This window comes from Peromyscus leucopus, chromosome 18 (assembly GCF_004664715.2).
Source record: "Peromyscus leucopus breed LL Stock chromosome 18, UCI_PerLeu_2.1, whole genome shotgun sequence".
NCBI classification, from domain to species: Eukaryota; Metazoa; Chordata; class Mammalia; order Rodentia; family Cricetidae; genus Peromyscus; species Peromyscus leucopus.
In genome coordinates, this window is record NC_051078.1 from 28,205,835 (window position 1) to 28,233,790 (window position 27,956).

Sequence of the window (27,956 nt, forward strand, 5' to 3'; positions counted from 1 at the left end):
TTCTCTAGTCTTTCTTTCTTTGAAAATCTAGCAGTACTTTGAAAAGAGTATAAGAAATTGAGCTTTTTTTCTCTTTCCTTTTAAAAAAAAATATTAACTCATTTTATTCATCCAGCATCTCTTTTAGGTAGATGCTATTATTTTTTTGCTGGTTTTATAAATGATAAAATTAAGGCACATAAAAGTTAAGGTTGCCCACACTGCAGAATAATCACATACTGGATGACAGGATTGAACATGGAGAATCTATTTTTCAAGCCTAAAATCTTGACTACTGCCCTTCTAGACACAAACTACTCTATATTTTACATTATTATTATTATTACTACTACTACTACTACTACTACTACTACTACTACTACTACTACTACCACTACTACCACTACTACAATAGGATTCCTGACCAAAGGGTTTTTTTCCCTTTTTCTTTATTCCTCTCTGATACAATACATTCCAACCTCAACCTCCCCTCCTTCTTTTCTTCCCAGTGCCCTCACTTCTCTTCTCCCCCAGATCCAATGCTCCTTTATTTCCCTTCAGAAAACAGCGGCCTTTCAGGGACATCAGCTGAATAGAGTATAACAAGTTGTAGTAAGGCTAGACGTAAACCCTCATATCCAGGCTGGATGAGGCAACCTAATAGAAGGAAAAGAGTCCCAAGAGCAGGCAAAAGAGCCAGAGACATCCCCCATTTCCACTGTTAAGAGTCCCACAAGAACACAAAGCTACACAACCATAGGCATATTCATTCATAAAAGACCCAGAGAGACATCTAGGTTGTTGGCAGTTTCTGGTTGTTATGACCAAAACTACAATGAACATAGTTGAGCAAGTGTCCTTGTGGTAGAATAGGATGTCTTTTGGGTATGCGCAAGAGTGGTATAGCTGGATCTTCAGGTAGATCTATTTTCACCTGCCTCACATAATTGATCAAACATCTAAAAACAGATGTTGCATTGATTGATTGTTTCTCTCAGTGTCTGTGCTACTGGTGTTATATTTAGGAAGTGATCTCCTATGCCAATGCATTCAAGACTACTTCCTAATTTCTCTTCTATCAGGTTCAGAGTAACTGGATTTATGTTGAAGTCTTTGATGCACTTGGACTTAAGTTTTGAACAGGGTGACAGATATGGATCTATTTGCAGCCTTCTACACATTGACATCCAGTTATTCCAGCACCATTTGTTGAAGATGCTTTCTTTTTCCCATTGTACAGTTTTGGATTCTTTGTCAAAAACTGTATGTTCATAGGTGTGCGGATTAATGTCAGGGTCTTCAATTCAATTCCATTGGTCCACATGTCCGTTTTTATGCCAGTACCAAGCTGTTTTTATTACTGTAGCTCTATAGTAGAGCTTGAGGACAGGGACTGTGATGCCTCCAGAGGTTGTTTTATTGTACAGGATTCTTTTGGCTATCCTGGGTTTTTTGTTTTTCCATATGAAGTTGAGTATTATTCTTTCCAGGTCTGTGAAGAATTGTGTTGGTATTTTGATGGGGATTGCATTGATTCTGTAGATTGCTTTTGGCAATATTGCCATTTTTACTATGTTAATCCTACCTATCCATGAGCATGGGGGATCTTTCTATTTTCTGACATCTTCTTCAATTTCTTTTTTCAGGGACTTAAAGTTCTTTTCATATAGGTCTTTCACTTGCTTAGTTAGTGTTACCCCAAGGTATTTTATATAATTTGTGGCTATTATAAAGGGTGATATATTTCTGAGGGAACCGGATGCAGAGATCCACCACCAGGTCCCAGGTAGAGCTCCAGGAGTCCAATTGGCGAGAAAGAGGAGAGTTTGTATGAGTGAGAATTGTTGAGACCAAGGTTAGAAAAAGCACAGGGACAAATAGCCAAAAGAATGGAAACACATGAACTATGAACCAATAGCTGAGGAGCCACCAACTGGATCAGGCCCTCTGGATAAGTAAGACAGTTGATTAGCTTGAACTGTTTGGGAGGCATCCAGGCAGTGGAACCAGGACCAGTCCTCAGTACATGAGCTGGCTGTTTGGAACCTGGGAGGAGGGGACAGGACCTGCCTGAACTGAATCTACCAGGTTGAACTCAATCCCCAGGGGAGTCTTTGCCCTGGAGGAGATGGGAATGGGAAGAGGGAGGGGACACGGGAGGGGGGAGGACAAGGGAATCCGTGGCTGATTTAATGTAAAATTAAATTTTAAAATAAAAAAATTGTAAAAAAAACCTAGATGTTGCATATTATCTCTATTTTAATTTTATCTCTAAAGATTAACACAAATTATAAAAACAATAAAAATATATTGGTTAAAAATATCCATTAACAGTGCTACTATTAAAGATATATAAAACTATATTTATTGAAGATATTTTAAATTTAAAAACTATGTAAGAGTAGTATACATGAGTACTGTATTGATGTTATTTCTACTCCTCCCTTTTCCCTGTGCAATCCTCCCTAGATCCTATAATTCCATCTAAAATGCATAATGTCTTCTATAATTATTAGAAGCTGCTAAAAATTATAATTGATAAATCTTGCTGGCAGATCTCTTTCTTGTTACAAATAGGCAATTTAGGAAGTTTGCCTCTGTAGAAAAGTTTTCTTTTTATTAATGAACCAAAGATGTTTTTAACACTAGATCATTTATTTGTAATAATAGCAGATGGAAATTTTGTGACTCAGTTGGAGTTCCGTGGTGATTCAGTAAGTGTGCACAAATGTAAATCCCTATGTGTTCTAAATCCTGGTGGATTTTTAAAGATACTCTTGACAAAATCCAGTTCTACTCAAACAAAATGAAACTTTAAAAATAAAAATATTAAACCCTTATGAATACTGCATAAATAAATAAGTTTTGAAATAAAGTGAACAAGGTGCCTGAGAACAAAATAAATATTAATTTAGGAGATGCTCTCCTAGTGATACATAGAAGATAAAAGACCTCAGAGTACGACTTGTAAAATAGCATGCATTTGACAGCCTCCACTGATAAGTATATTCCAGTGGGTCTTACACAGATGGCTATGTGCTATGTAAGCTACAGTTTTCATGGCAGTTTTATTGTGGGCTTTAAATCAGTGACCTCAGAACCACAAAATACATTTTCTTATACATTGAATTATCTTCATTAACTTGTAGAAAATGCCAGGTCTGATATATCAGCGAGCTTTTTAGGAAGCATAGTATGATAGATTTCAGAAAGCCAGAGCAAGGAGTAGCAACTTTATTTGCGATGTAACTCCACTGGTTCACAGAGTTAACATACATAAATAAGGATACAAGAAGTACTATCCAGCAAAACACTCTCCTGAGGCTTGTCAGTAAGTAACTCAACAAACTTTCTAGGTCACAGTACATTCATACATTCTAGCATTAAATCTGAGATTGGACCACCATCTTGGCTAATTGCATGTCTAGCTACTCAGCAGACATAGATAAGGTAATTGAGATGGGTCAAGTCATATGCTTTGTGCTGAACCTACCAATCCCTCGGCCTTCTACCTTTTATTTGAGAAATATAAAGTCTCACAGAGATACACATATCTAGGTAAAAATTACAATACCTTTTGAAATGTGTGATAATAAAGGTTAAACACAAGGTTTTATAGACCCTGAGTAACAGAAGCAATTAACTCCAGGCAATAAAACCTCAGAAAAGCTAATAGAAGTGCTGATAATTGGGTGAGTCTTGAGCAAGATAAAATTACCTGGGAGAGAACACTGGGAAGAGGAATAATGAGCACACTTCAGTGGAGGACAGGATTGCCTATCTGAAGAACCAGAAACCTTCTGTGATGATGCTGTCACCAACATTTAGGAATGATCTTGGAAACTTGGGAAATAAAAGTTTCATGTTCATATTTGGCTTAATTAATGCAGAGTTTGATATTTAATATCTAATGTACTTACTATTCTGCTTCTTATTGAAATAATCAGAATATTTCAGAAATTTGACCACTCAGCTTTACTCTTTTTATGATTTATATTTTAAATGGTGTGCTTAAAGTTGGAATGTATTCTATAATAAGTTAGAAACAAATATTCCTAAAATGTTCAAAAGTTGGCTGGGTGGCGGTGGCACATGCCTTTAATCCAAGCTCTCAGGAGGCAGAGCCAGGTGGATCTCTGTGAGTTCAAGGCCAGCCTGGTCTATAGAGAAAGTTCCAGGACAGGCACCAAAACTACACGGAGAAACCCTGTCTCAAAAAAAATGTTCAAAAGTTATCAAATTATTATAAGCCATAGATAGACAAGTTACTCCACAGTAAAATTTGCCTCTTTTTAAATAAACAAATTATATATAAAAGGAAAGCTTTGTGGATGTACATTTTAAAAGGATACTCAGAATTTAATCTCCAAAGCAGGGTATAGTTTTCAGCAAGTTACTCTACTAATTTGACTTAAAAGTCTGTGAATGTATTTTTTGAGTTATTATTATATTATAGCTAATTACAAAAGGAAGATAAATAAGGTTAATTTTCTCAATGATAAATGGTAAAGATTGGTCAATAAGAACCATTAAAAATTTTTAAGTATGAACTAACTATAGACAATTATTTTGTTTCCATATTGGAAAAGGTCATCATATTAGGTATCCCAGCTCTTGGCAGATGTTAGGCATGAAGATTGTAAGTTTAAGGCTAGCTTCAATTGGAACAGATACTTCTGGATTAGGAAGAAATATTAAGAAATAATATATAAACAAAAAGGCCTGTGGGTAAACATTTTGCAAGGACACTAGTGAAGGATTTTATTCCTATTTATGTATTTATGTATTAGTTATTTATTCATTTGTTTGAAATGGGGATGTCCAGGAACTTGCTTTGTAGACCAGGCTGGCCTTGAACTCACAGAGATCCTCCTGCCTCTGCCTCCCAAGTGCTGGGTTTAAACATGATTCGCCACTGTTTTGCTAAAGTGAAAAATTTTAAATGAAGAATTTTGTTTTTAAAGAAAGAAAATCTTATTTTGAGCAGGCAAAATGGAAACAGATAAAACTACAAATTTTGCAGTCCTGTTGTTAGGACAAAGAGGCTACAGTGATACCGTGAGTTGGGACCTAGTTCTTTTAATGTCTTTTGACAAAGTACTTCCATCTTTGCTTTTTAAATTTTATTTCACTTTTAATCATGTAGATATGAGTGGGGGGGTATTTGCACATATAATTGTGTATATCTGTGGAGGTATATTTACACATGTGATTGTAGGTACCCTTGGCAATCAGAGAGGGTGTTTGATTCCACTTGGGCTAGAGTCACAAGTAGTTATTAACTGCCTTAATTGGGTGCTAGGACCTGAACTTAGGTTCTACCAGAGAACAGGCTCTTAACTGTTGAGCCATCCCTCCTGCCCCAGACAAGATATCTTCTGAATATCTTCGACACATTTTCTGTTGGAAGAACTGTGCTTTGAATACGCCACCATCACTACCACATCCTAGGTTAGTTAATATCAATGTTCGTAGACAATATTCATTATTCTTCTATACTTTATTTTATTTTTCTTTATTTTCCTCTCATATGATACATCCCCACAACAGCCTTCCCTTCATCCACTCCTCTCACCCCTGTCCACCTCCCATTTTCCCCAGATCCATTCCTCTTCTGCTTTCCTTCAGAAAAGAGCAGGCCTCTCAGGATATCAACCAAACAAAATGCAATAAGAACAAGATGTAATAACACTAGGCATAAGTCTTCATATCAAGGTTGGACGAGGCAACCCAATAGAAGGAAAAGGGTCTCCAGAGCAGGCAAAAGAGTCAGAGACAACCCCCATTCCCACTGTCAGGAGCCCCACAAAAACACTACATAGAATGTAAACTATTTCTCTTCTCCATTGTTCTGTATTTCTTTTGTCTGTGTTTTGTAAAGCTTTAGAGATTTTTACCAGAAGGGAAAGGCAATGCTTATGTCATTTATTATATTGAACAAAAAAATGTTATTGCCTATCTTTTAAAAAACTTTTTATTGATTCTTTGTGAATTTCATATCCTGTACCCAGACCCACTCATGTCCCCATCCCTCCCTATCTGCTCTCCACCCTTGCAAACTCCCAACCAAAGGAAAAATAAAAATGATAAAAAGTTTTAAAATTAAAATAAAAATAAACAAATCTTGCTGTGGAAGCTGCAGTGCATCATGATGATGTGTCACCCAGTCGGCCCTTTGTCTCAAACAGCTTTCCTTACAAATGTGCATTGTAAAGAGTCATTGGTCTGGTTGGAGGCCTCTCTGGCTTCTGCTGTACTATCAATTCTGAATCCTCATGGGGACTTCTCTCAGATATCCTGTTGTTTTCTTGTTTCATGGAGATCTTACAGCGTTTGGTTCTGCAGAACAGGCCCCTTCATGTGCCCCAGCCATTCTTAGATTGGTTAGATGTTGGGGTGAGCCAAGTCAAAGCCCTGGACCTAGGCCTGGGTGGTAGCCGAGTTGGTCACCTGACCAGCCTCCTATTCCACTGCCACCAGGGCAGCTCTCCCTCTTTGCTCAGGTGAGGGACAGTGCCAGCTCTTCTGCTTGTGGTAGCTAGCAAGGAGCAGGACCTACTCCCCCCCCCCATGTGAATGCCTTTGGGGACAGCTCTCCTATACCCACACCACCAAGGCCAATGCTCATCTACTGCCTTGGATAGGAGCAGGACCAGCTCACCTGGATTCCAAAGCTGGCAAGGGGCTTAGCCAGCTTTCTTCTCATGTCCTTGGGTTTCCTCTCTGTACCACCAGGGCCAGCTCAATGGTGTTGCCCAGGCCAGGTGCATGGCACTCTCTCTAGAGTGCTGCAGTGAGTGAGGGACAAAGTCAGCTCTGGGCATCCCACTAATATCAACAGGGCCCCGGGCTATAGCCCAGATGTGGTACATCCCCATGGCCTTTGGTGGTAACATGGGCCATGGACAGCAACCCAGACTGCTGCTGCTACAGGCTCACAGACCCAGACATGGCCCTCAGTGGCAGCATGGGTCAGGACATCTCAGTGGCCTACAGAATACTACCATCACACTGTTGTGCCTATCTTCATGGTGTACAAGCCATTCCATTTCTCTTTCTCTACCATCTCTCCACCATGTATTTCCTCATGGATGCAGGCAGGTGCCTCTACAGTGTCCCTCATGCCATGTGGCTGTGGGAGGGGACATCTCGGGCGTCTTTTACCTGCCCAGGTCTAGCATTAAAAAATGCACAAGATATAGTTTGAAGAGCAAAGGGACACTAAGAAGTAGGATGTTACAGTGAAGACATGTGTTTGAAGAAAGGCTGTAATTGTGTAATGCTTTGAGGGAGAGGCCACTGCTCTGCACTGGATTAAAGAAAGGGTCTCCTTAGGATAAGACACCAACCACCTAAGCTTCCAACTTGGGAAAGGAAAAAGGCTTTAGGAATTTTCTACTCCTAAAAATCATGTGCGAACAAAAGCTGCTAATATGATTCAAGATGGTAGGCGTCTATTCCTCTGATGGTTGCTGAACTTGGCAATACCATCTACTTGGTGCTGACATTAGATGCATCACCTAAAGGAAGCAAGAGTGAAGGTGTTGTGAAATCTTCCTCCATGGTTTCAGAGAGCAACTAAAGCCAAGTGGCAGAATAGTTCCTGTGTGAAGGCCTTTGGTAGGCAAAAGGTTGTGAGAGGGGATTATATGAAGCGGTAAAAGTGAGGCCTGGGCATCCGTGGAGTCCCAAAAGTAGTGGAGATGACAAGGTCATGGGATATCTGCCAAGGAGAATTGCATGCAGGTAGAGGAACCAAGCCAAACCAGCTTCGTATCAGGCAGCAGTAAAACTGAAGAAGGAGGAGAGCTATCTGAGCCCTTCTCAACTGACATGGAGATACAGGACTTGCTATTTTCCTAGCTGGGTTTCCCCTGCCTTGGTTCCAATATTTCTTCACTATGGCCCCCCTTTTTTTTCATTTTGGAAAGTTAATGTATATACTATGCCATTGTACAGTGAAAGAATATACATACACACACACACACACACACACACACACACACACACACACACACACACACACACTCATTATAGGAGTTTACAATTAAGAGAACACCCGAGTCTCAAAGAAGATTTTGCACTGAACTTGTAAACAATGTTAAGACTATGAGAAAACATAAGAATTTATGTATTTAGATGAAATGCTTTGCTATTATGATTTGGTCATAGGTCTATGAGTACCAAGAAATGGAGTATGGTGGTTTTATTGACTATGTCCCTCAAAGTCTCATATATTTGAACATTTAGTCCCAGTTGGTGGCATTGTTTGGGAAAATTGTAGCACCTCTTGGAGATGGAGACCTCCTGGAAGAAGTATGTCACTGGGAGAAGGCTTTTGATTGTTTATAGTCTTGTCCCACTTCCAGCTCAGTCTCTCTGCCTTCTGTTTGTATTTGTAGATGTTATCTCTCAGTTTCCTGTACCCTTTACCCTGTCTGCTGCTGGTTGCCATGCCTACCTGCCTAATAAACTCATACATCCCTGGAATCACAAGCCAAACACATTCTTCTATTTACAACTTGTCATAGTCGTGGTATTTTTATTACAGCAATACAAATTTTACTGATGAGTTGCTTAGTCTCTTTAATTAGGCTGTTTGGATGAAAATGTGTATGTGTGGGGTGCTTATTTATTTGAGCTTGTTTTACATTTGCAGCCTGAATGTTGGCCACACCAGTAAAGAAAGTGACACCCTTCCCATCATTGATCATTAGCTGTCATTTGTCCCTCAGAAAAGGATGTGGTGTCATGAACTCTTCTGCCTTTCATGATGGAATGTTGGTAGGACCAATCTTGCATAAATCTTCTATTGATACTTATTTCTGAGTAAGATCATGAGTGCAGAGACCAGAACATTTCCAGACAACACTACTTTGCAACAGAACACCCTGTCCTTTATCTCTTCCATTCTCTCTATTCTGTTTATCCATTATGTCCTACAAGCCTTCTAGAGGGTGATATATGTGACCTATTTGATAAATAGAACTTCAAGACCTCATTAATGCCTTTGATATTGATATTTGATCCAGTTATTAGTTTATGAATTAACCATTTTCCAATACAATAGAAGTGTCTCTGATGAAAGTTGAGAGCAGGACAATCTATGGCTATAGACATAAGCATTTAGGAGACAAACTGACAATAAGTTGTATAAGGCTAACATACTCTTCATCCAGGGATTTAGTTTAATAAACTATGGTTTCAGGAAGAGAGTTGCACTCCTAAATATGGTAAATTTTGCTTTGCAATTAGTGTGAAAGAACTTATTGGCATAAGCCACTCTTCCTGTTTCGAATAATAGATCTATTATGTAAAAGATTATAACATCTTCTTCAGCCACTGTTCTTTCTGCTTCAAGCATATCATGTACTCTAAAAGAAATGATAACTAGTAAAAATCTTGGAGGTGCAGGACAAGAGCAAAGAGATTTTGAAAGGTTAGTTTCTGAGTGTTACAGAAGATTGTCCTCCTACTTATAAGACTCTGCATGGAGCATTGTTGATAAGGACTGGTTGAGTACTTGGTGATTTTAGGACTTCATCATACCATTGCTTTACTTTAAAATAATAAATGTATTCATCTGAAAGATACTTATATATCTTAGTAATTCTCAGAACTGAAAATCTGAAATTCTACACTTTTCATGATTTGCTGTTTGACCAATTTAATCATTCCCAATTAACACAGAATACATTTAACATATCTAACAAGAATTGGAAGTATGCTACTTTGTTTAGTACAATGTGGAGCTAAGGTGATAAAAGCCTATTTGGTGATTGTGAAAACTAGTATTAATAAATAATGCATAGCCATGACCTTTTCATATATTGTGCTATTGTAAAGGGGCAGGAGTGAGGTTAAGAAAGCAAAGCTACCCTTCTCTTAACTTTTAACATTATTCCTCACCGTGTTTCATTTTTTTTCTACGTCAGGAAGTAGCTCACAGTCCCAAGCTAAAAAAGATAAAAGGAATTTATAGGTATTCCTGACGCAAATGAAAGCCAGGATGGAATTAACATTAAAACAATAATCAGTTGAAACAAATGAAGTTTGTTCATCTTTAAATGTATTAAGGAATAATAATTTAAGCAAATGGGAGTGAATATGATGGAATAGTGAGCTCTTTATGATTATATTACTTTTAGTATAATTATATATAGTACATAATTATGTCGAGTATAATATATAAAAGTAAACTAAAATGCCAATTAATTTTTTGATAAGATTATTAGCATAATTCATTTGTGGTAAGTTTTAATTAAGGATGGATGCTCAGAAGAAAATATACATCCTCAAGAACACTATCCCTTGAAATGTCAAACTATATATGTAACTAATGAACTCAGTATATACCAGAAATCAATGTCTTTGTGTGTGAGTATAATATATTTGAATTAATTTACAAATATGTGAAGTTTCTAGAAGCTGGAGCTACTGTTCCTAAGAATAAATTTTGTAATCATGACTCATGAATTTTTAACTATTTATCCCTTGTCTATTTTTATCAATTCTTTGAGAGTTTTATGCAATGCATTTTAATTATATTCATTTCAAACCCCAATTCATACCTTATCCACTCCTCTATCCTAATCATCCTACTTTGTATCCTTACTTTAAATCCCTTCCTGAGTAACTTGTGCATCTCAAATATTCCTGAATGTATGATCTTCCACTGGAGTGTGGTTGACTTACCAAAGACTACACTAAGGACTACACCTCTTGGAAAAAATTATCTTTCCATTCTCCAGCAACTAACAATAACCAACAGCTCAATGGCTTGGGTAGCAACATTGTGTGCCCAATTCTTGCACAGGTTTTGTATTTCACTCAACAGTGAAACTGCATGACTAGTTGCCCTGCTGTGTCCAGAAGGTAATGTTTCCATGTGGTCAGCCACTAACTATGACTCTTAAACTCTTTCTCTTCCCTCTTTCACAATGACCCCAGAGTCTTTGGATGAATGTAGTATATAACCTTCCTTTAAAGGATGAACATTCTGTAGTCACAGTCTCTTATTTGCTGACCCTGGCTCATTGCGGGTCACTGTGTTAATCAAAATCTACTAAAAATAAGAACTATTCAGATGAGGCTAACGAAATAGATTTACTATAATCATATTGATAAATCATTAGAAGAATGTTTAATACAATGTCCATTTATTAGTATAGTCATAGTAAAACCTACTTTAGGCTTAAGCAGCAGGTTTTGAGCCCAATAATGGTGATATATATGAGATTCTCTTATGGATTAAGACTTAAACCCAGTGAAAAAGTAGCTGATTACCTCCATGTGATATGGATATCGCTCTGTATAAATAAAAAGCTGGTTGGCTAGTAGCCAGGCAGGAAGTATAGGTGGGATAAGCAGAGAATAGATTTCTGGGAAGTGGAAGGCTGAGGCAGAGAGACATTGCCAGCCGCTGCCATGAGTAGATGTTAAGATACTCGTAAGCCATGAGCCATGTGGCAACTTATAGATTAATAGAAATGGGTTGATTTAATATATGAGAAGAGTTAGCAAGAAGCCTGCCACAGCCATACAGTTTGTAAATAATATAAGTCTCTGTGTGCTTACTTGGTTGGGTCTGAGCAGCCGTGGGACTGGTAAGTGAGAGAGATTTGTGCTGACCGTGGGCCAGGCAGGACCAGAAAACTCTAGCTACATCTATGTTTGTGTCACCAGGACACCAAGGGCACAACTTGCCAAGCCAATCATTATTGTATCATGCAAGGTTCATAGCTGGGTATGATTGATGATTACTTTCCTACTCTGGTAACTTGCATAGTACCTTCCAGCATTATTGAGGGTAGCCATTAGAATTAAGATATCAGGTCCATACCAGCTTGATTTCAGTATGTTCTGCATATGATGTCTTCAGTCATAGTGTTATAATCATGTATTTGAGGGTACTTAATGGCACTAGCAAAAACTTTCAATGTTTAGGGAGTCTATGGGAACTCACTGGCCAAAAGAATTAACCTACATCTGATACTGAAATTTTGTTTGTTAGCCTCTGGTGTCTAGGAAGGGCATTGTTGGCCTGATAATGGGTAATTCCATTTTAATTATTGCCTAATTTCTCAATATTAAAAATTTCCTATTACTAGTAGTGGATTCCACATCTAAAAAAGTTTGAGTGCTACCTCATAGTTATATATACATTAATAATAAAATTTTAGAATTTCAGATCTTATCTTTCTCCATATTGTCCCCCTTTAACCAGAATTATTTGCAGAGTGTGTTAGTGTCATGTTTTTGTGAATGGTTGTCATGTTCATCTTTCTATTTGAAGATAATCAGACAGTAATACTGAAGTACATCTCAATATTCATATGACTTAATCAAGTGGAAGTACATCAATTTGTCTCAAATAAAATCACAAGAAAAATGTCACAGTTTCTAAATTAATTATTCAAAAGAGTCAAATGATTGGGAAAATTCCCTTGATGAGCTAAAATTATTGGTGTAATTGATCTGTAATCGCACTTATTTTTTCCTTTTTCTTCATGGGTAGAGTGAATCTTAAGAATCTCTCTCTGACTTTATTTAATTTTATTATTGACTTTTTTGCAATGGCATATGAATTTATTAGAATTGACTATATGATTTATCAAATTTACACATACTTCCTGAAGAAATTATTCAGAAAGTAATTTGCGTTTCGTGAGGGTTAGATTTTGGCCTGTGCAGATACAGCCGTGTGTGAAGAATGAACATGAATTACTATCAACAAAATCAGCTGCTCTCTGTTTTGGCTGTTTAGCTTTATCCTGACTTGGATGGCTAAATAACTGTCCCTATGAACTGTGTCTAGCCAGCTCCATCTGATTTCATTTTCCAGGCAAGTCTGGTGAGGCAACCAGAAATAAGTAGACAATAGAATATCTGACTGATTCGCTGCCTCTAGGCAAAAAATTCTCTGTGGTGATATATAAAGCTACAAAATAAAATATACAATTATGTATTTTCAAGGATTGAGGTTTCATTATTCTTTATCATAATAAGAGGCTACCCTGCACTGAAAACTCTTAATGAGAGATATCAGATATCAACATGTAATTCACAGAATTCAGAAGACACAAAAAGAAGGACACTAGATATTCTGAGGAGTAAAGTGACCAAGTGGGGAAAATAGGATTATTACAGAATATGAACATATGCGTTGTCAAAGAATCAGTTTTAGCCAATTCGTTATGTTATATGAGAACAGTTATTGGCAACTATTTTAATTCGGAAGAGATCATGGGCTCATATTTATTCAATTGACACAGATCTACAGCAATTCTGACAATGACATTTCACAAATAATGACCTTTCATATTGTTTTTTGGCTTAATATATGAAATTTAGAGTTTAATATATTATTTTTTAAACCAATTCATTTTTCACATCTCTGTATTCATGTGTCTTTGCAATGAGATCCTTGTAATTTCTCCCTATAATTATAAGCCTTACACACAAGATTAGCTAAATCCTAAGGCATTGTGTCTACTTTTGGCTGATAGAATGTGGCCTCAAGGAGGCATGCTTTTAGTCCCTTCCCTGAAAAATGTCTTCACATGAACTAGCTACAGACTAACCTGGTGGACAATGAAAGACAGACAGTTCACTGAGTTTCTCATGTTGCCTCAGTCAACATGCAATCAATCTAACAACACATATGTGAGTGAAGCTAGCTTAAAGAATTTGTTAAGAGATTGCAAATATAAAACCTACCTAAAAATCAGCCAGTGTCTTCCAGTGTACCTCTACACTATAGACTCACAAATTATATCAGTCATTATTATGTTGTACCTTGGAAAAGTGGGTTTTGTAGTTTGCCCTCTGTTTTTATAGGCGCAGTTTTGCTGGAACACAGCTATATTATTAAGCTTATCTTGTCTGTAGTTGCTTTCCAACTACAAATAATGTCAACACGTTGAAATAAAGATTACTATGAAGACGAAACATTTCCTAACTGGTCATTTATGTAATACTTATGACCACCTTTTAAAACTGCTATCTAGTCAGGTAGGTGGTTACATAGAACTGGTAAGTATTCATCCCTGGCAAAATATAGCCAATAATGTTTGCTTTAATTAAATGTGGTATTACACTATATTGTTATTTTCAATTGATAACAATTGCTACATGATCTAAATTTTGTCATTAATTTGCATTTGATTTGAATACATTAATAATAAATTCAGAATCACCAACAAGGCATCAGATTCACACTGAAAAAAGAAATCCAAGAACAACCCCTTTGTGTCAATTAACTAAGAAGAAGCCCAAATTTGAACTTTCTCCTTTACCCTTCAGTTGTCTTCTCTAATTCCCATCTATGTGTTGAATGAGTCTGAATCTCTGCCTGAATCTGTGCTTGAAGCTGTTTTCTGAATATGTCCCTGTGGGTCTTTCTCTGTGTGTCTTCATGGGTGTATTTGTCTATTGTGTCTGTGTGACTGTGTCCGTCTGGATGTCACTAACATAGGGCTTTGATCTATATTTATTTAAATAATAACGACAGATTAAAGAAAGTGGCATATGGGGAAGGAATGGAGAATACTTTACAGAAAAAATTAAGAGTTCTGCAGTGGATTAAGTCATTGATGCCTGCTGATCCAGGTGATAAAGAGTTCTAAAAATGTCATTGTTTATCAAGCAATATTCAAATGTTTTGTTCAATATTTATGGCTGATGTTCATGTTATAAAACTGCTTTCAGTCTATCTGCTGTTTACATAAAATAATACATATGCAAACACACATGCATGAAAGAGTATATCATTAAAGATTCCAGCTATGCATTAGCTTAGGTTGTAAACATTGATTACAGGGGAAATCCAAGGCAAATAGGATTATTTATTACATGGTTCTCTTAAGGTGGGTTAGACAAACAGTCCCAGTGCACAGTAGAATAGCAGTTTTGAGTCTTACGTGAGATCAAGTTATATCATTAACTTTGGCTGTGAAGTCCAGCAAACGTTTCTGTCTCTTAGGTTGCAAGAGATATTTTATTACAATATTGCATCACCAAATATTTTAAACCATTATATCATTGTTTGGCATGTAATGCAATCCATCATTGCCCAGTGCTGGCAATATAGGAGTGCAAATCAGACAAAATGTTTGCATTGTATAGTTTACATTATAGGTTATAGGGTCAACTAGAGTACACACACAGGTGCTCATAAAATCAGAATCAGAAAGTGTCACCATTGTTTATTAAATGTCAGCCATTTGATATCCGAGACAGGTATTTTATTGTAAATACTGAAAAGTACAATTGAGAGGCTCTAGAGACCATAGGACAGAAGAAAACTTTGTTAATTCCACAGACACCAGGTGGAATTACGGTAGTAAAAATTCTCCACATCTAGACAAAACTATGAAAAAGAAAGAACGGTGAGTACAATGGTGCGGAACTAGGAGGGAATTTGTCCAAATAATATGTGGAAGACCAAGAACTCTATATGTACTGAGATCAGAAATGTGCTAAGTAGGAACCATAACCCTCAGGTTATTCAGACTATTGTATCAGCAGCTATTGAGCCCGAGGGCTCAATTAATCAAATGTGAGCTGTTCTGTAAAGGACAATAAACACCAAGCTCGGATAGTTAGTATGAAAAAGATTGTTAAATACCTCAATGATTTCTATAGAAACTATAAGTTGAACTGATAGCATTTTGTGTGAAATAAATAGAATGTTAAAATATATTTCTACTTTTCAGCTTTAAAGGCTTGACTTCTAGAATGTATAAAATTTCACACATTGATCTTATGTTGTCATGGTACTGTTCTTTTACAAAGATTTAGACTCTAATATTTAAGGCATTTATTTTAAGTAATAGTCACCATAGAGGATCAATTGTCACAAAACAGTGACAGAAAGAGAAAGACCTGTTTAGGCAGTATTTTATTATTGTATCTAGGAAAAAAATAATAAGGATGGTGAAATATATTCATATTTTGAAGATAAAGACAATCATATTTCATATTTCCTGATACATTGAATTGGATTCTTATAGGGAGAGGTATAAAAAGGGAGAATGTGCAGATTTATGATTGGATGATGATGATGAAGATCACTTGGAGAGAAACAGCTTTGGCAGGAAAATGGAGTTTGAGATAAGGTACATATTGAAATGTTGAGTTTTTCAACATCCATTTCACCAAGAAAATGATGACTAGGTGTGTTTCATCAGCTGTTGGTAGAATCTCAAACACACTGTGAATTATTGAATGCAAGGAATAGAGAGTAGCTAATGTTACATCTCCAGGCTAGACTTGACATTGAGAAGTCAGAGAAATGAGGAAGTATCTTCAAAAGAGCCTGAGTAAAACACCCTGCAGAGAAACAAGAAAAGTAAGAATATTTATGATTAGAAATCAATTGAAGAAAGAGTTTTAACTAGGAGTCATGTCTGTGTCCAAATAGGTCTGATTATTGATCAGGTATATATCATATAGGTAGTCAAGTGACTTGAAACATTTGCAAATCACTAAATGTATTAATAAAATCTAAAATACATATTTTTAATTCTTTTTAAAATTATGGACATTAAAATCAATTTCATATTTACCTAAAAACTTGGTAGAAAATGTGGATTTCTATACATGCACTCATACACTTATTACACTTATCACAGTATGTCAGTATTTAGCATGTTGCATTAATGTATAATCTTTATTACAATGATGAGACAATATTTATACATCACTTATAATTACAACTTACATATTATCTTAAGGTTTGTGGTTATGGTTTTCATTCTGTGGATATGCTAAAATTGTAATGATATTTATCAACCATGATGATGTGAAACAGAATAGTTTCAGTGACAAAGATCTAGCAAGAATCTTAGAAAATCTTATTAATAAAACAAACCTGAGGCCGGTTATTTGGGTGAACACTGGAAGATCAGAGAGCCAGAACAAGCCACAGCTACCTCACCTCGCCGTATCCTCAGCTGGTCTTGTTTCCTCAGACTGGAAGCTTCTGTGTCTTCATCCCAATGGCTCTCAGCTGAACTGTGCTGCTCAAAAGATGGAAGCTTAACCAGCCAAATGCTTAACCAGCTAAATGCTTCTAGTTTCTGGTCTTCACGCCTTATATATCTTCCTGCCTTCTACCATTACTCCCTGGGATTAAAGGCTCACTCCCTGGGATTAAAGGCGTGTGTTACCATTCCTGGCTCTTTCCAATGTGGCCTTGAACTCACAGAGATCCAGTGGGATTTTTTTCCTCTGGAATGCTAGAATTAAAGGTGCGAGTGCCACCATTTTCTAGCCTCTGTATCTAGTGACTGTTCTGTCTCTGACTCCAGATAAATTTATTAGGGTACACAATATTTTGGGGAATACAATACCACCACACAAAGATGTTCCCTGTACTCCAAACAGAAATGTATCCATCTCCTATATTGGTCCCTCCAAGTCATTGATCTTTTAACTACACCCAAACATTGAATTTTCAATAAAGCCATGGAGTTAGAATCATGTAATGTACATTTTCATAGCAAGTTCTCTCAGTTAGCTTTTAAGACTAATCCAGCTCTTCTGGTGGTTAGCATATTAGCTTTTCTTCTCTTATCACTGAAATGATATCCTCCTATCATTAAAATGGATGTATTTCAATTTACTTAATTCACCACACAAATGACCTTTTACATCTCCAAAGACTTAGCAACTCAACTACCAATACAAATGCTGTAAACATTTGTGTGCAAATTTGTATAGTTCTATGTTTCAAGCTCAACTGAGAAACATGGGAAAATGCAATTGTTAGAATATGTAAGAATATGCTTATTTTAGTAAATGGATGGATGGATAGATAGATAGATAGATAGATAGATAGATAGATAGATAGATAGATAGATAGAAGATAGATAGATAGATAGATAGATAGATAGATAGATAGATAGATAAAATGAACCAAGGTTCTCCTTTGCCTTAGTGATCCCCATCAGCAGTGACTGTAAATTCTTGTTACCCTATATCCCTGCCAACATATGTTTTGGTAGATATATTGGATTTGCCCATTGTCATAAGTATGCAGTAACCCCTTAGTGTAATTTGAAGTTGAAAATAAGGATCATGCTATAATTGTGGGGATTTAGCAAGGCAACTCCATGTAGTTTATCTGGTAGTTAAAAGGAGGTTTATTTTGGGTAACTTACAGCCAGTAAAGGGCTTGGTTACAGAGTCTGGAAGAGGTGAGGTACAGTCCAGCATGGTTCTCTGGAGAACTCTGACTTGGTCTGCAATCCAGCATGTAGGATCACAAGGAGTCAAGAGGGCCAGCACAAGTGGATCTGGGGTCTTAAGGGTTCCTGTCTTGGCCTCACCCCAGGGGCAAATTACAGAGATAGATAGGTATGGCGGTTACCAACTGCTTCACTGGGGCAGTGATTCATGGTCAAAGCTGGAACAGCTAACCACTACAATGCCATATACTGTTTTATATTCAGATTTGTCACCTGTTTGACTATAAAGGATTTGCTCTTGACAATTTAATGCATTAAATCTTTATGCCTAGTTTTAGAAGTTCTCTGATTTTTAATAATCCTTTATCTTTTACAAGCATTTTTCCCCTATCTTTGGCTCATCTTCTCATCCTCTTGATGACACATTTGCAGAGAAGACTTTTCATATTACTCACACTCATTATTTTCACACAGTATGTATATAATTATCACCCAAACCATTATCTGGGCCTATTTTAGAGACCAAAGCCTAGGTTTCCTTGTGTTAGTCTTGGTTGGATAATCTTGTGTTTGCATTTCCATTCATAATCCCATTTAAATAATTTTAACAGATGCCATCTCCATGTGTATATTCATTAGTGCATCTGGCTATAGTACCATGACTAGCACCAAATGTTTATGACAATTCCGTCCACACTATTTGCCAAATATCAATAAACTCTATTTCAAAAGTCTATGGTGTTGGTTATTTTTCTACTCATTTGCTCTTTTGGGAGGCCTGTCACCCAACTTCTAAATAAATCACACATATGGAGTTTTGTTCTTAGTTATAAATGTCCAGCCTTTGCTTGGCTTGTCTCTTGTCAGCTTTTAATTTAAATTATCCCATCTACCTTTTGCTTCTGGGCTTTTACATGTCTCTTAATTCTGTAAATCCTATTTTCACTCTTACTCATGGCTAGCTGTGTGGCTGAGTGGCTGGTCCCTAGCTTCCTTCTCTCTTTGTTCTCTGGTTCCTTCCTATTATCCTCCCAGATTTCTGCTTCTATTTATTCTCCCTCCCTTCAGCCCCACTTATCCTTTTCCCTGCCTTGCTATTGACTATTCATCTCTTTATTAGACCAATCGGGTGATTTAGACAGGAAAATTAACACAGATTCACAAAGTTAAACAAATGCAACACAAAAGTATTCAACACATTGTCACATCATTAAATGTTCCACAGCACAAACAAATGTAACACATCTTAAAATAACATTCTAAAACAAGTCTATTTTTAACTCTATTCTTCTCCATTGAACATTTTGCCCATTGTTTCACAATAATAGACTTGATTGCTGTCTTAACTATTTTATGTTTATAGTGAGCCTTGAGCTGGGTAGTGTCAGTCCTTGTAGTGTCTTCCTCAACATTGTGTTGACTCACATGCTCTGTATATGTTTTGTTCTGTTTGTCATTCAGTGTGTTTTAAAATCAGAAGGTGAATATCCACCAAATACTTTTACCCAACTTTCTTGTAGATTTAGTTGAAGTTGATTCAAGTTCGTTGTTTAATTATTAGTTTTAGATCTCTTGATTTTCTTCATGTATGTTCTCTGCTCTATAATGTTCTTTACTCTTAAAGCTGACCTTCTCCATGCCATAAGTTCAGCATGTTACATTTTCATTTTCATTCAATTCTAGTATGATTTTTTCTTCCCTACTTGATTTCTACAGTAACTAATTATCATTCTTCAGAAGTATGTTTATTTAATCTCAAGATATCTAGCTGTATTCCATTGTAGACAGAATGCAAGATGCTTTTCAATTATGATACATTTGATGAAATCACTATTTGTCCCAAAATGTGACCAAATTTTGGAAAATTTCAATAGTCTACTGAGCAGAGCAGAATTAATATCATTCAACCTTAGATGAAATGTGTGTTGTAGATGTCTGTTAGGACAATTTGACTGATGGTATCGTTTAATAACATTGTTTCTCTGGCTGGATTTTGTACAGATGACCTGTCTATTGGTGATATTGGTATACTGAAGTCACCTACTACCAGTATGTAAGGGTCCATCTGTGATGTTACATCTGGTCGAATGTTTTATGGAACTGGGTACCCTATGCTATGTTACTAAACTGATGATATCTATCAATAATCAAGTTGTGTAACTGTGATACTTTATCAACTGACTGATAAGTTAATCTATACATTATCTCTTAACTTGTTTGAGATAATAAAATAGTTTTGCTTTTCAAATATGTGAGAAATGTCATTGAGAATTAATAAATTACTATATGTGGTTAATTTCTGCTTAAATGCTTTTCATCCAAGTAAAAATGGTTAATGAAGCGTCCCACTTAAAGAGGAAATATTCAGCTTTACACATGGCCTCTGTTCCAAATTCTAGGTTATATTTTCAAAGACTGCTTTGGGAACAAATATGGACTGAGAAACAGTGAGGTATAAAACAGCTTGCTGAGCACTCTAATGGTATCTATCTAGACGGTTAGGGTCCTAAGAATGTCATCTCTCAGCACTTCCTTCCTTTGTCTTTGCCTCTGAATAAACAACACAGAGTCAAACCCAAACTGGGATGCAGTATTAGGTGCCATCTGTGTTGAGTCTGACTGCAATCCAAATTGTTCACAAGCCAGTCATGGAACCAAGTAAAGAATCTGATTGTCATTGTATGAGGAATGCAGAAGGCATGAGGCTGGAGGACCAGAATTAAACATCTAAGCAGAAGAGGAAAGGCTTGTCTATTAAAAAAAAAATCTCTTGTGAAAAACTTCATGACCTAGAAAACAGAACTCACACAGGGCTACATAAACTACAAAGAGTAAACAACCATACTCATGCATTTATTAAACACATGGTTATTCAAAGTTCAAAAAAACATATTCAAGAAGATATGGGATTTTGCTGTTTTCCTTTTTTTTTCTACTATATATTTTCTAGCTGTACAGAGTTGACAAGTGGTAGCTTATAAAGAGTGTTTTGTTTGAGGGTAAATTGATTCTGTTATTTTCTTTTAGATGATACATCTATCTTGCCAGAAAAATATTTTAGTAATGATATGTGATAAATATATTAGCCTGAGCTAGATAATGTTTTATATTTTAATTTAAATTATATTTATTACGTGTGTATTTGTATATTTGTGTATTTATGTTATTTTGTGCATATTTGTGCCTGTGTCTATGTGTACATGTTTATATATGTATTTGTGTGTATTTGTATGTTATGTTTTGTATCTGTGTGTCAGTGTGCATGTTTTGTCACAGTGCAACATGTGAGTGAAGTTCAGGGGCTTACATCTTGTCTTCCATCATGTTGATCCTTCAAATTGAACTTAAGTCATCAAGATTCATGTCAAAATAGCTTAACTCACTGAACCATTTTCCTGGTCATAATATCAAGGTTTTTATATAGTACAATGTACTTTAAAAGAAATGGCCTAGAACAAACCTGACACTAAAAATAAAATAAAATAAAACTATGTGCAGTTGTTAATATAAGAATTTCTAACTTCTTAGTAATTCTAAAATTGTGATTTGCATATTGACATTCTACTGAAATGTGTTAGACGTATGTGAACTTTAGTCTCAGTTGTGATCACAAATGTTTAATGTTTCCATTCTAGTAGGCTTCCCTCCCAACAATTTCAACTTCCAATGTTTTGAACACCCATCTAACATTGAATGAAAAAAAATTAATGGAAAAATTACAGAAATCAGCACTAATAAGTCTTCTCTAAGTGAGTTTTACTATGTAACAAGATGAATTTTCATCCACTGTGGCTTTGTCCTAGCCGGGCAGTTGATCAACTCTCTGTGGCATACATCTCAGTTATCAAATCAACTGCCATGCTAACCTGGAGTTTCTGTTTCAGTAATCCTTGTTTTATGTAGCAGTGCCCCTGAAATACAAAAATAGCATTGCTACACACAATTGTATTTTTTTTTTTGTATTGCTGTCATTAAATCTCTTACTGTGCCTAATGTGTGCTTTTAATTTACTGTAAGCAGGCTTCTATGGGAAAATATATATTTTGAGTTTTGGTACAACCTATAGAATTAGGTACCCACAGAGTATCATGGAAAGAAACCCAGAGGAAAAAGAGAACATTATAACATAAAACCAGAGGAGAGGGGAAGAGAGGAGAGGAGAGGAGAGGAGAGGAGAGGAGAGGAGAGGAGAGGAGAGGAGAGCACTAACCACCTCAATGGCCTGAAAGGACTGTTCTTAATGGCTGATACATATATAGTGAATTTTAATTCCTGTTTCCTAAGTGATGTAGACCAATATATTACAAAATAAACAAGTGCTTATCAAACAATATGCATTAATTTTTAATATAATCCTAGTTTTAATATATTTTCTCAAGTTTCCAAACACAACAAAAAGTTCAAATTAAATTACTTCTGCCCCAGTTGGGAAAACTGCAAAACCTTCTACTAGCATCTGAACTCTAGACTCATTATTAAATCATACATTTATGCATTTATTTCTGTTCTTTGTGAGTACAGATAAGATTGGAAAGTATTTACACTAATATTGGTGAGAAAATTAGACATATAGAGATTACATGAGTTGCAACAATGTGTGAAATAATAAGCTGATATTATGGGTATGTAAAATTCATGATTATATATTTGATTGATAATATTGAAATGAGCTATTAGCATACTCCTTTGATAAAGAGTGTGGTGGTATTGTGTTTCCCAAAATATTGTGCATACTAATAAACTTATCTTGGGTCAGAGAAGAAAACAGCCATAATATTAAACATAGAAGATAGGCCGTGGTAGCACACACCTTTTTTTAAAAAAAAAATTTATTTTATTTTATTTTACAATACAATTCACTTCTACATATCAGCCACGGATTCCCTTGTTCTCCCCCCTCCCGCCCCCCTCCCTTCTGCCCAGCCCACCCCCCATTCCCACCTCCTCCAGGGCAAAGCCTCCCCAAGGACTGAGATCAACCTGGTAGGCTCAGTCCAGGCAGGTCCAGTCCACTCCTCCCTGGACTGAGCCAAGCGACCCTGCATAAGCCCCAGGTTTAAAACAGCCAACTCATGCAATGAGCACAGGACCCAGTCCCACTGCCTGGATGGCTCCCAAACAGATCAAGCCAATCAACTGACTCACCAATTCGGAGGGCCTGATCCAGTTGGGGGCCCCTCAGCCAGAGGCAGAAAGGTGAGTTCAAGGCCACATTGGAAACAGCCAGGCATGGTGACTCACGCCTTTAATCCTAGAAAGCCAGCCTTTAATCCCAGGGAGTGATGGCAGAAACCAGAAAGATATATAAGGCCTGAGGACCAGAAACTAGCAGCATTTGGCCTGGTTAAGCATTCAGGCTTTTGAGCAGCACAGTTCAGCTGAGACACGTTCTGGATGAGGACTCAGAGGCCTCCAATCTGAGGAAACAAGACCAGCTGAGGATCTGGTGAGGTGAGGTAGCTGTGGCTTGTTCTGCTTCTCTGATGTTCCAGCATTCACCCCGATAACTGGCCTCAGGTTTGATCTTATTAATAATAAGAGGGGTTTTTTTATTTATTTTTTTTTAAGATTCCTGCTACAAAAAAGCAATGGCTTCTCACTTGGGCCCCAAGGTGATTAAAAGTAGGATAAAAATCTGGCGTCTCTGAATTCATTTTGTGTGTATATTACATTGGCTAAAGGCATAGAGGTAAGTTATGGTCCTTAACATTCTTGAGTCACCTTTGAATTCTAGAAGAGAAGAAAATCAAACGATATCATTGGAAATATATTCCATTCAGTAGACAACAATTACCCCAGGGACAAAACTTTACCCAGGTTCAGAAATAATTCTATTATAAGAACAAGATTGGTTCCCTCAACAATGACAGAAAGTAGCAATTTAGCAAACTATTAAGCACTTTGCAAGAGAGAGGTAGCCCAAGAGTGAACCAATGGTGGACATGATCTCACCATGACTGCTTATTTATTTATGTATATTATCATTTTAAAATCTCAAACCTTTTCTTTCTTTCTTTCTTTCTTTCTTTCTTTCTTTCTTTCTTTCTTTCTTTCTTTCTTTCTTTCTTTTTCTTCCTTCCTTCCTTCCTTTCTTTTTCTTTCTTTCTTTCTATCTTCCTTCCTTCTTTCTTTCTTCCTTCCTTCCTTCATTTATTTAGTGTGTGTGTGTGTGTGTGTGTGTGTGTGTGTGTGTGTGTGTGTGTTCCTGTAAAGGTCAGAGAAAAACTGCAGGATTAAATTCTTTCCTTCAACCTTGTGTGTTCTGGAGATTGAACTCACATCTTCAGGCTTGGGAGCAGGTGTGTTGATCCACTGAGTCATCTCACTGCCCTCTGGATGTTATTTTTGTTTTTCTTATACCTAAAATTCCTTTTAATATCTTAAAGATGGAATTGTATTTTGCCATATTGAATAAATATTCTCTCTCTGCTTATACCATCACTCATCTATTAAATTGGCACTTTGGTGACAGGTGACTGATCAATGCCATACAAAGCAGATGAGCCTGAACTATTGTTTTAAAGTTGCTAGAAGCAGGAAAAAATGCTTCTGTCAATAATCGAAGAGGCAGGAACATGGGTTGTCACTTGTCTCCATATCATCACATGAATATTTTGGATAAAACTTATTTTGAAAGTAAGTACATGCCACATACACACATAAAAATGTAATAGTAATATAATAAATAGTACTAAAATTATCAGTTAATAGCTTATAAACCTTGGCCATAAAAAAAGATTTACAGTTTGTACCACTAGTTTTGAAAAAAAAAAAAAAGATAGTGAAGTAATGAAGGAGAACAGGGGACAAGAGCATTTTGTTTGTTTGGGAGCAACACAAGGAACACATAATTTCTTCCAATATTTAAGAATCCTCACTTTTTCAAAGTTAAAATCTCAATGCCATAAATACAGCAATACAAATGCTACCATAAGCTCCACTTGTAATTGTATGCTAATGCCTTCATATACCCCTAAAATCTTCACAACATGAGTAATAGTTAATACAATAAAATGCATATCACTTCCAGGGGCTGATTACAGGCACTGATTAGCACCAGTTATTTTCTCTGCATTCAGTTGATCATCACCTTTTCCCCTCTCTAAGATGTTTGTCAGATCTCCCCATTCCCCTCCTTACTTTCTCTCTAATAAAATAAAAACCAAAAGAAAAGCAAAAAAAAAAAGCAAGAAACAAATAAAAAAATCAAAAACACACAAAAAAGAAAATCAAACAATCAAATGACAAATAAGACAAAACAAAATAAAACAAACAAATTTAAAAAAAAAAGAACAACTCAAAACAAAGCAAAACAAAACATAATGTTCAAAATGAAATTATTGAGTTTGTTTTGTGTTGGCCAACCAGTCCTGGGCCTTGGGCCTGCCCTGGACTGTGCCTGATAGAACTGGAGTCTCCATAGGAGAATGCTGATTACCCTTTGTCAGTAGATCTGTCCATTATAGATAACTTCTTGATTAGGGGTGAGACCTCACATCCATCCCCGCTCAGTATCTTAGTGTTGATATCTCATCTGGCTGGAATATGTGCAGGCCCTGTGCATGCTGACACACTCTCTCTGAGTTCATATGTGCAACGGTCCTGTTGTGTCGGGAAGATACTGTTTCCTTGGAGTCATCCATTAACTCTGGCTCTTATAGTCTTTCCACCTCCTCTTCCTCATGTGGCCAGTGTTGTGCCTAACTTCACTATTTTTTTCTAAGACCACTTGGAGATTTTACTTTTTAAAATTTAAAGCAATGAACAGAAACTATGAATGTAATATTTTCCTGGCTAAAGAAACTCTAATGATATCTTTAATACCTAAATATCATCTTCTTTGTATTCTTTAATTGTGTTTGTTAAATTGAGTTAATTAACATGCATCAGTGATACAACTTGCCATTTACCTAAATTACATTTTGACAAATATTTCAGGGAAATTAACATTTAATTTTGAATTATCATAAAATTATTATCCCTGGTTGTCATGGGTTAATTGTAATTACATCTTTTCTTATTTAAAATAATTTGAATTTAAAAGGATTAAATAAGTTCTCTTTTAGTCTCTGATACTATACTATTACTTTTAGGTTTTCACTTTAATTTTCTATTCATATCAGAAGAGAATAGTTGCTTAAAAACTACCCACAAGCTCCTAGCCTTCTTTCATCATGATTTTCTGTTCATTTCAAAATTGTACCTCATACAAATTTATCATATTCAGAAGAAGTAAAAATTGACCCATTTGAAGGGTCCAAAACAATTATCCCCAAGTATATATCAATTTTATGTAAAGGGATAATGACTATTTTAATGTTTATGGGACATAATTTATTGGTGTCAACTATTCAGTTTTGGTGCCTCAATGCAAAACTACCCATAGACAACACGTAAAAAAAAAAAAATAGGTGTGTCTAGTATCCAATAAAACTTTATCACATGGTAGAAAGTTGCGTTTGGGCTTATGATGAGAATTTGTTTCACATGGATTTAGAATAGGACTGCTACTCACATCACCAGTGAGGTTACCAGAAAAACAGGACCCCAAGAAAGACACGGGGATCACCCAATGACGGAGAAATGGATGAGATCTATATGAACAGCCTGGACATGAAGTGGGAGCAATGAACGGCGAGGGTCGAGGGAAAGAGAACGGAAGATCCCAGCTGGATAAAGAACAGAGAGGTAGAACAAGCAATAGGAGACCATGGCAAATGAAGACCACATGAGAAAAGGAAGAAACAAAGTGCTAAAGAGGCCCACAGAAATCCACAATGATACCCCCACAAAAGACTGCTGGCAATGACCGAGAGACAGCCGGGACTGACCTACTCTGGTGATGGGATGGCCAAACACCCTAATAGTTGTACCAGAAACCCCATCCAAGTACTGAGGAATCTGGATGCAGACATCCATGGCTAGGCCCCGGGTGGAGCGCTGGGAGTCTAATTAGCGAGAAAGAGGAGGGTTTATATGAGCGAGAATTGTTGAAACCAAGGTTGGATAAAGCACATGGACAAATAGCCAAATGAATGGAAACACATGAACTATGAACCAAAGGCTGAGGGGCCCCCAACTGGATCAGGCCCTCTGAATAGGTGAGACAGTTGATTGGCTTGATCTGTTTGGGAGGCATCTAGGCAGTGGTACCAGGTCCTGGGCTCGCTGCATCAGATAGCTGTTTGAAACCTGGGACTTATACAGAGACACTTGGCTCAATTTGGGAGGAGGAGACTGGACCTGCCTGGACTGAGTCTATCAGGTCGATCTCAGTCCTCAGGGGTGGCCTTGATCTGGAGGTGGTGAGAAAGGGGGGTGGGCTGGGGGGAATGGGAGGGGGGCAGGAAGGGGGAGAACAAGGAAATCTGTGGCTGTTATGTAGAACTGAATAGTATTGTAAAATAAAATTTAAAAAAAAAGAATAGCAGTCACATTTAAGAAGAAACATTTGTGTTTTTTTTTAATATAGTTTATTTATCAAGAAGTAGGATGGAGGAGGGGGAAAAGGCATTAGGGATTTCAGTAGCTCTTTCAGCAAGTAAGTAGGTATGTCTTCAAAATAAATATCTGCCTAGATTCCCATGTTAATCATATATTCCAAAGCAATCTCATTATTTAGTCATATAAAAGCAACTGATTTGTGTATACAGGTGTATCCTGCAGCTTTATTGATAATATTTATTAAGTCTAATCATTTTATGATAGCATTTATGGTGTCTTTTGACTAGAATTATGTCACCTGCAAACAATTTCATTGTTTTCTTTACTATTTTTAACACGTTT